The sequence below is a fragment of the Vulpes lagopus genome, chromosome 12, assembly GCF_018345385.1.
Source record: "Vulpes lagopus strain Blue_001 chromosome 12, ASM1834538v1, whole genome shotgun sequence".
Classification (NCBI taxonomy): Eukaryota; Metazoa; Chordata; class Mammalia; order Carnivora; family Canidae; genus Vulpes; species Vulpes lagopus.
This window is the reverse complement of record NC_054835.1, coordinates 16,817,889-16,826,358: the sequence shown is the minus strand read 5'-3', so window position 1 is coordinate 16,826,358 and position 8,470 is coordinate 16,817,889. Positions and strand designations below refer to the sequence as shown.

Sequence of the window (8,470 nt, the reverse complement as noted above, 5' to 3'; positions counted from 1 at the left end):
CCTGCCCACTGGCATCAGTTTTTACTCACCCTGGACAGTGGGTGAGACGCTATTTTTGAAGCTACTTTCTCTACTTAGAATATTTCAAAACTGTGGGACGGCCCAGGTGGCTCAGTGGTTTAGTGCCGCCTTCTGCCTAGGGTGTGATCCTGGAAACCCAGGATCGAGTCCCGCGTCGGGCTCCCTGCATAGAGCCTGCTTCTGCCTGTATCTGTGGCTCTCTCTCTGTGTCTTTTACGAATAAATAAATAAAATATTTGGGGGAAAAAAGAATATTTCAAAACCCTTCTCCAGTGGGTTGAGCACTCACACTTTCAGATGTGCACTTGGCCACCAACAAGTGCCCATGAGGAGCTCAGCTGCCCCATATTCACCCTGGGTGTCATTCTCACATGGCTTGTGTGCCAGGCAGATGACAGATGAGCCTCATCCTTTTTTTAAAAAAAAGATTTTATTTATTTATTCATGAGAGACACAAAGAGAGGCAGAGACATAGACAGAGGGAGAAGCAGGCTCCCTGCAAGGAGCCTGACATGGGAGGATTTGGGACTTGATCCTGGGATGGGGTCACGCCCCAAGCCAAAGGCAGATGCTCAACCGCTGAGCCACCCAGGCGTCCGAGCCTCGTGCTTATCTACAAAAAGAAAAGAGAGGGATGGCATTTGCAAAAGCAGCCTCCTCTGCCTGGAAGAGGAAGAAATAAGTTGTCTCTTTAGACATCACGTACACATACACACGTACACACATGGCTTCAAGGAAGTTACCAGAGTGTTTTATTTGTTTGTTCATTTAAGTATAAAAAAGTAAATGTTGCAATAGGTCTCAGGTTCTGCTCTGAAGAAGCAGCTACTTCCTTTCGGGGTGGCATTTTTAGTGGACGTGGTATCTGGAGAGGATTACCAACACCAGGGTCATAAGTATCAGTTGATCTTGGGACGCCTGGGTGGCCCCAGCACTAGCCATTTGGAACTGAGCTTAATGCCGCAAGCAGGTTACCCGACACACCGTCTAGAGCGATTTATATTTTCTCTACACATGTAACTGTCTGAGCAAATGGTATGCTCCACAGAGGGAGCAACAGATTAATCTGTTGCTTTGTCAGGTGGTACAGCCCACAGCGAGTCGCTATGACTGTCCCTAAGATTAAATACAATTTGCACCCCTCTGAGCTGCATGTTGGTCTCCACAGAAGAATCTGGCAACTCAGTGTCTTCCCTCAAACAGATAACATCAGGCGCATATGCCACTGGACAATGTGTCATTTTTCTTAGCAAGACACACCTTGTTGGGTGAGGTCAGGGGCCTCAGTTTTAGGCCCTATCTGAGTAACAAAATACCCCTAGGCAGTTTTTGTTTGTTTGTTTCTCGCCTTAGCTCTGTGAGAGAAGCTCACCCCTGTGTATCCCATTTTCTTCCCAAAGCTCAGGGTTGGAGATCACTCCCCTACCCCCATCATCCCCACCTCACTGGAGAAGTAGCCTTGGTTAACTTGTCCTTTCTCCTTCTCCCTCTCCCTGTTTTCCTCTCTCTTAGACACAGAAACTAATGCTTATGATCACACTATTTTTCAAGTGTTAGTCCTTTTAAGCCTTGTCTCTATCTTCTGAAGTTGGTAATACTATGATCCTTACTCTGCAGATGAGGGAAGTAGGGCACATGTCATTGACTTGTCCAAGGCCACACAGCTAGGAAGGGGCAAGGGTGGTGGTCAGGCCCAGGCTCTCTCTCTGGTTCATAACCACTGTGCTTTTCTGCTTCTCCAGACTACACACACACACACACACACACACACACACACACACACCACCCACACTCTCCTGATCCTCTTGTGATCTGGACCCAGCCACCAGAAGCAGGGCATGATTTAGGCTTCTGAGATGTGCGCATTGCCTTTCCTGGACTTCACAGCGCCCTTTCCTGCTTACCCATTCAACAAGTCTCACCTTTCCATGATGATCACGCAGCCCTCCCCTCTGCTGCCCTAACCTCAGCTCCTCCTGCTTTAACTCTTCAATACCCTTTGGTGATCCCTGTGCAGAGGAGCTTGTAAGCTCTTTAGGTGTCAGTCCTCTATCAGTGACACTAGAGAGAGGCTTGCTGATTCAGACTGGGAGCCCCCCACCCCGCCCAGTCCTGACCCAGCATCCCAGATGGGCAAAAACGGATGGCTATACGGGAGCAGCGTGTTCACTTCTACACTGGGAAGCCTTTCTTTCTTTCCTTCTTTCTTTCTTTCTTTCCTTCTTTCTTTCTTTCTTTCTTTCTTTCTTTCTTTCTTTCTTTTCTTTCCTTTTTTTAAGATTTTATTTATTTATTCATGAGAGACACACAGAGAGAAAGAGGCAGAGACACAGGCAGAGGGAGAAGCAGGCTCCATGCAGGGAGCCCGACGTGGGACTCGATGATCCCGGGTCTCCAGGATCACACCCTGGCTGAAGGCGGCGCCAAACCGCTGCGCCACCGGGGCTGCCCCTCCCCCCTTTTAAAAGATTTATTTATTTATTCTTGAGAGACACACAGAGAGAGGCAGAGACATAGGCAGAGGGAGCAGAAGCAGGCTCCATGCAGGAAGCCCGATGCGGGACTCGATTCCGGATCCCGGGATCCCTTCCTGAGTGGAAGGCAGATGCTCAACCGCTGAGCCACCCAGGCGTCCCAACACTGGGAGGTCTTGTGGTACAAACACAGAAGTGTTTACAAACCTTGCCTTCAAGCACAGAAGGGATTTCAAACCATTTGCTCTAATTTCTCCATTTTACAGATGAGGAAACTGAGGGCTACAGGGGTGATGTGGTCTCCCCAAGACACCAGTTGGCCCACTGAAGCCTTGCAAGTCCAGCCCCAGGTCCTCTTCCCTCCACCCCCAGATGATGAAGCACATCATTGTCAGAGTGCAGTGGCCTCTAGCACCAAATGAGGGCAGGCATGTGGTCTGGCTTTCTTCAGAACATAATGGAAAAGATATGGACACAGGGCAGTGACTGACATCTCTCTGCCTCTCAGTCTCAGAATGCCAAGGGCTGTAGGGCAGTGATTCCCAGATGGTGGTGCTCACCCCACAGGGGGGTGGCCCATGAAATGATTTCAGATGGTATCTGTGTTTTTATTTTAGGAGTAATGTACTTATGTTAATGGTCATTAAGGAAGTATACAAGTAGATGCCAAATCTATTAACATTTATCATGCCTGTGTATGACTGTGTAAGAGGGGGCTCAGTAACTAGAAATCCGGTCAACTAAATAGAGCATGGGGGGATTTGTTAACTGGAAAAGCCTTCTACGCAGATGACCAAAGTTTGGGAAGTGCTGTTGTGGAGAATACCAACCATTTTACAGAGGCTTAAACCAGGCACTTGCTTCTAATGAAAAGACACATTCTCAGCCTCATTAATTACCAAAGAAATGCAAACTCAAATTAGAATGAGATAAAATTTTTCACCTTTCAGATTGATAAAGATTATAAAATTTGTTCTCACTTCAGCAGCACATATACTAAATTTGGAAGGACACAGAGAGGATTGGCATGGTCCCTGGGTACAGATGACATGCAAATTAATGACAACTCCTGTGAGGCTGTGGTAGGAGTGATCAAGTTGATGTTTGTGAGAAAAGGAGCTCTTTTTTGAGATGGAAATAGAAGAAGGAGAGTAAGTAGAAATTCTGTCATCCTGAATATTAATTGGAAAAGTCACTATAAATTCATCGTGGGCTGAGCTGATCAGGTGGAGGCTGATGGAGTGGGGCTGTGGAAAGATTCACCTAAAGCAGAACAGAGGAGATAGAAGTTTATTGAATACACGGCAAGGGGGCCGCGTGTAGGACAGCAAGAGAGACTGTCTGCCAGGAGGCAGAGCTGGGGGCTGTAGTTAAGGTAGGGCCTGAGGAGGTATGGGAACGCATAGAATTTTCCTTTGTTGGTACATATGCCCTGTTGTACGTTGCCCACTGGTCAGCTAGCGCTTGCAGCTATTTTGAGGTGAGTCGCTTGATGACTCTGTTTGCACTCACCCTGGTAGTCACTGTGGCCTTTCTACCTCACACAGCTTCTGGTGCTCATGTTGGTTGCCTAAAAACTGCCTCTACATTAGTGATATAGTTTAAATATAAATATTCCCTAGCTTTTTCCACTGAAAAGACCTATCAATAATGACTAATGCAATAGAAATAAACACTTTGAATACTTTAACTGACATCTCCAAGTACCATTTCCCACTAAAACAAAACTGGGCTCTTTGGAGAAATGGCGGATTTTAGGTGTGGGACAGGAAATACAACAGACAGGAAAACATCTGGAACATCTTGTCAAACAAGAAAACAATAAAGCTATCAAAGACCACTAGACTGATGTCAAAAAGCCTAGAAAGCCCAGCTTGAAGAGGCTCCTGCTGACCAAAGATGGGACAATTTGAATACCAATAAAGATAATAGCTACAGTAGAACAAAACACGAGTGTATATTTAAATCCCTAATTTAACTATTATATTAAAAACAATTCAAACCAAAATAAAACCTCATTGTTGCCTTTCAGGAAACTAGTAAACCAACTCATTTTTTTTTAATATTTTATTTTTTAGTAATCTCTAAACCCAACATGGAACTCAACCCCACGACCCTGAGATCAAGAGTTGTACAGTTCACTGACTGAGCCAGCCAGGCATCCCTAAACCAACTCATTACTTTAAAAAATTGGAAATAGGGGAATCTGGGGTGGCTCAGTTGGTTAAGTGCCTTAAGTGGCTCAGGTCATGATCTCAGGGTCCTGGGATCCAGCCCTGTATCAGGTTCCCTGCTCAGCAGAGAGTCTGCTTCTCTCTCTTCTTCTGCTTCCTCCCTCCCACTTGTGCTGTCTCTCACATCCATGTGTGCTTGCTTGCTCTCTTTCAAATAAACAAAATCTTAAAAAGTAATAATTAAAAAATTGGAAATAAAGGTGAAAAATCAAGCATGTATCATGTGTTTTCTGTATGAACTGTATCTCTGGATAACCAAATGGTTGATGAGGGAAAGTTTCCCTTTATAGACATTTTCTAGCTACTAAATGAAGAAGGAATGGTTGTATAACACCATTTGCAATCATCAGCAATGGCTACTAACTTCACAAGAAGAGACATGTCCTGACATGATGACATTTTCCCAAAGAAGACATTCAAATGACTAATAGGCATATGAAAAGGTGCTCAGCATCATTAAGCATTAGGGAAATGCAAATCAAAACCACAACGGAGACATCAGCTTGCACCTGTTAGGATGTGTGTTATAAAAAAGATAAGAAATAACAAGTGTTGGTAGGGATGTGGAGAAAAGGAATCCCCAAGCACTGTTGTGAAGAATGTAAATTGGTGCGGCCACTAAGGAAAACAGTATGGGTGTTCCTCAAAAAATTAAAAATAGAACTGCCATATGATCCAGTAATCCCACCTCTGGGTAAAAATCCAAAGTAAATGAAATTACCATCTGGAAGAGATATTTGCCCTCCTATGTTTTACTAATACATGCTACAACATGGATGAACCTAGAAAACATTATGTTAAGTGAAATAAGTCAGAAAAGTCCAGAAAAGAGCTAGTGGCTACTGGGTTGGGGGAATATAGCGAGTGACTGGTAATGGGCACAGGATTTTTTTTTTTTTTTTAGTTTTATCTATTTATTCATGAGAGACACAGAGAAAGAGGCAGAGACACAGGCAGAGGGAGAAGCAGGCTCCATGCAGGGAGCCCAATGTGGAACTCGATTCCAGGACTCCAGGATCACGCCCTGGGCTAAAGGCAGGTGCTCAACTGCTGAGCCACCCAAGATTTCTTTTTAGGGTGATGAAAGTATTCTGGAAATAAATAATGGTGATGGTTATACAAGTGAGAAAATATACTAAAACCACTGACCTGTACACTTTAAGATGGCAAGATTTATAGCAGGTAAATGGTATCTCAATAAAAAGTCAAAACAAAAACATAAAAGCCCCAAATAATTCTACAATAAAAAATTACTAGAACTAATGTGTAAGTTTAGCAAGGTCTCAGGATGCAAAGTCAATATACAAAAAAAAAACCATTATAATGTTATATTCCAATAATGAACAATTAGAAATGAAATAAAAGACAATCGCATTATGATAGCCTTTAAAAAATAAAGTACTTAGAAATTGAGCTAAAGATGTGCAAATCTACACACTGAAAACATGCAACATTGCTATGAGCAATTGAAGAAGACTGTAATGTACGGGGAGATACACCAAGTCATGGTTTGGAAGACTTAGTATTGTTAAGTTCTCCACAAATGTATCTGTACATTCAATGAAATCCCAAAGCCCAAATAGACTTTTCTGAAAAATCCACAAGCTGATTTTTAAAAATATTTTATTTATTTATTCATGGGAGACAGAGAGAGAGAGAGAGAGAGAGAGAGAGAGAGAGAGAGAGAAACAGAGACATAGGCAGAGGGAGAAGCAGGCTCCATGCAGGGAGCCCAATGTGGGACTCAATCTTGGGAATCTGGGATCCCCAAGCCAAAGGCAGATGCTTAACCACCAGCCACCCAGGCATCCCTACAAGCTGATTTTAAGATTTATACCAAAAGTCAAAGGACCTAGAAATAGCAAAGACAAATTTTTAAAGGAGCAGTTGGAGGGCTTTACTACCTGATTCAAGACCTATTATAAAACTATGGTAACAAAACAAAGTGATATTGCTGTGAAAATAGACATATACACCAACAAAACAGAATGGAGTCTACAAATAGATCCACATTTACATGGTCAATTGACTTTTTACAAAGTTCCCAAAGTAATTAAGTGCAAAAAAGAGTCTTCAGGGCGGCCCCCCGGGGCGCAGCGGTTTAGCGCCACCTGCAGCCTGGGGTGTGATCCTGGAGACCCCGGATCGAGTCCCACGTCGGTTCCCTGCATGGAGCCTGCTTCTCCCTCTGCCTGTGTCTCTGCCTCTCTCTCTCTCTCTCTCTCTCTCTGTGTCTCACTAAATAAATAAAATCTTTTAAAAAAAAGAAAAAGAAAAGAGTCTTCATACTAAATGGAGCTGCAACATTGGATATTCACATGGAAAGACATAGCCTCTGCCCTGACCCTATATCACGCCCTAAATTAACTAAAAGTGGATTGAAGACAAACACTAGACCTAACAGTATTCAAATTCTAGAATAAAATGTAAAAGAAATCTTTGTGATGTTGGGTTAGACAAAGATTTCTTGAACAGGACACAGAAAGTGCAAAAAAAATTATGAACTGTAAATTTTATATATATAAACTATACAATTCTATTTATTTGTTTATTTATGAGTTTTATTTATTAATTTATGAGTTTTTAATTTATTTATGAGAGTAAACTATACAATTTAATATAAGCTGTAAAAATTAATAAACTGTACTTCACCAAAATATAAAATGTTTTTTTAAAGATTTTATTTATTTATTGATGAGAGACACAGAGAGAGAGAGAGAGAGAGAGAAAGACAGAGAGAGGCAGAAACACAGGCAGAGGGAGAAGCAGGCTCCATGCAGGGAGCCTGATGTGGGACTTGATCCCAGGTCTCCAGGATCACGCCCTGGGCTGAAGGCAAGCGCTAAACCTCTGAGCCATCTGGGCTGCCCAAAAAAGTTCATTAAAAAAATGAAAGGCAAGCTATAGACTAGGAGACAGTTATTTGCAAAACATGTTTGACAAAAGGCCTGAATAAAGAATATAAAGAACTATTACAACTCAATTATAAGAAGACAAATGTCCAATGTAAAATGAGCAAAAAGATATGTACAGACACTTCACAAAGAATATATATGAATGGTCGAGAATCACATGAAAAGATGCTACACATCACTTGTAATCAAAGCAATATAAACTAAGATGGGCTAAAATGAAAAGACTGAGAACACTAAGTGTTGCAGAGGATGTGGAGCAACGGGAGGGACCCTCATACCTTGTTGGTAGTAGCAGAAAATGGTATGGCTGCTTTTGGAAGCAAAATCTTATCCAGTTGGGCAGCCTGGGTAGCTCAGCAGTTTAGCACCGCCTTCAGCCCAGGGCGTGATCCTGGAGTCGCACGATTGAGTCCCATATTGGGCTCCCTACATGGAGCCTGCTTCTCCCTCTGCCTGTGTCTCTGTCTTTCTCTGTCTCTCTCTGTGTCTCTCATGAATAAATAAATAAAATCTTTAAAAAAAAAAAGGAAAAATAATCGTATCAAGTTAAACATACAGTTGTCATACAACCCAGCAATCCCATTCCTGTGTGGGGGTTTGTTTTTGTTTTTGTATTTGAGAGAAATGAAAAAGTATGTCCACACAAAGACAACCCAAATGTCCATCAACTGGAGAAGGATGAACAAATAGGGGTGTATTCATAGTATGGACTATGCCTCAGCAGTAAAAAGGAAGGAATGATCTAAACTTTACCAACTCTCTTAATTTCATCAAACCATAACCCATTTATCTGCAAGATGATGATAATACTTCTGTCACAGGACTT

The 8,470-nt window shown here is 42.6% G+C and overlaps 1 non-coding gene across 1 annotated transcript; it reads left to right on the top strand.

Annotated features, from left to right (window-relative positions):
* Positions 1-3,467: 3,467 nt before the first annotated feature.
* Positions 3,468-3,574, top strand: LOC121474323. The gene has a single exon (XR_005983338.1). It is a non-coding gene; the product is annotated as a U6 spliceosomal RNA (small nuclear RNA).
* Positions 3,575-8,470: the final 4,896 nt, after the last annotated feature.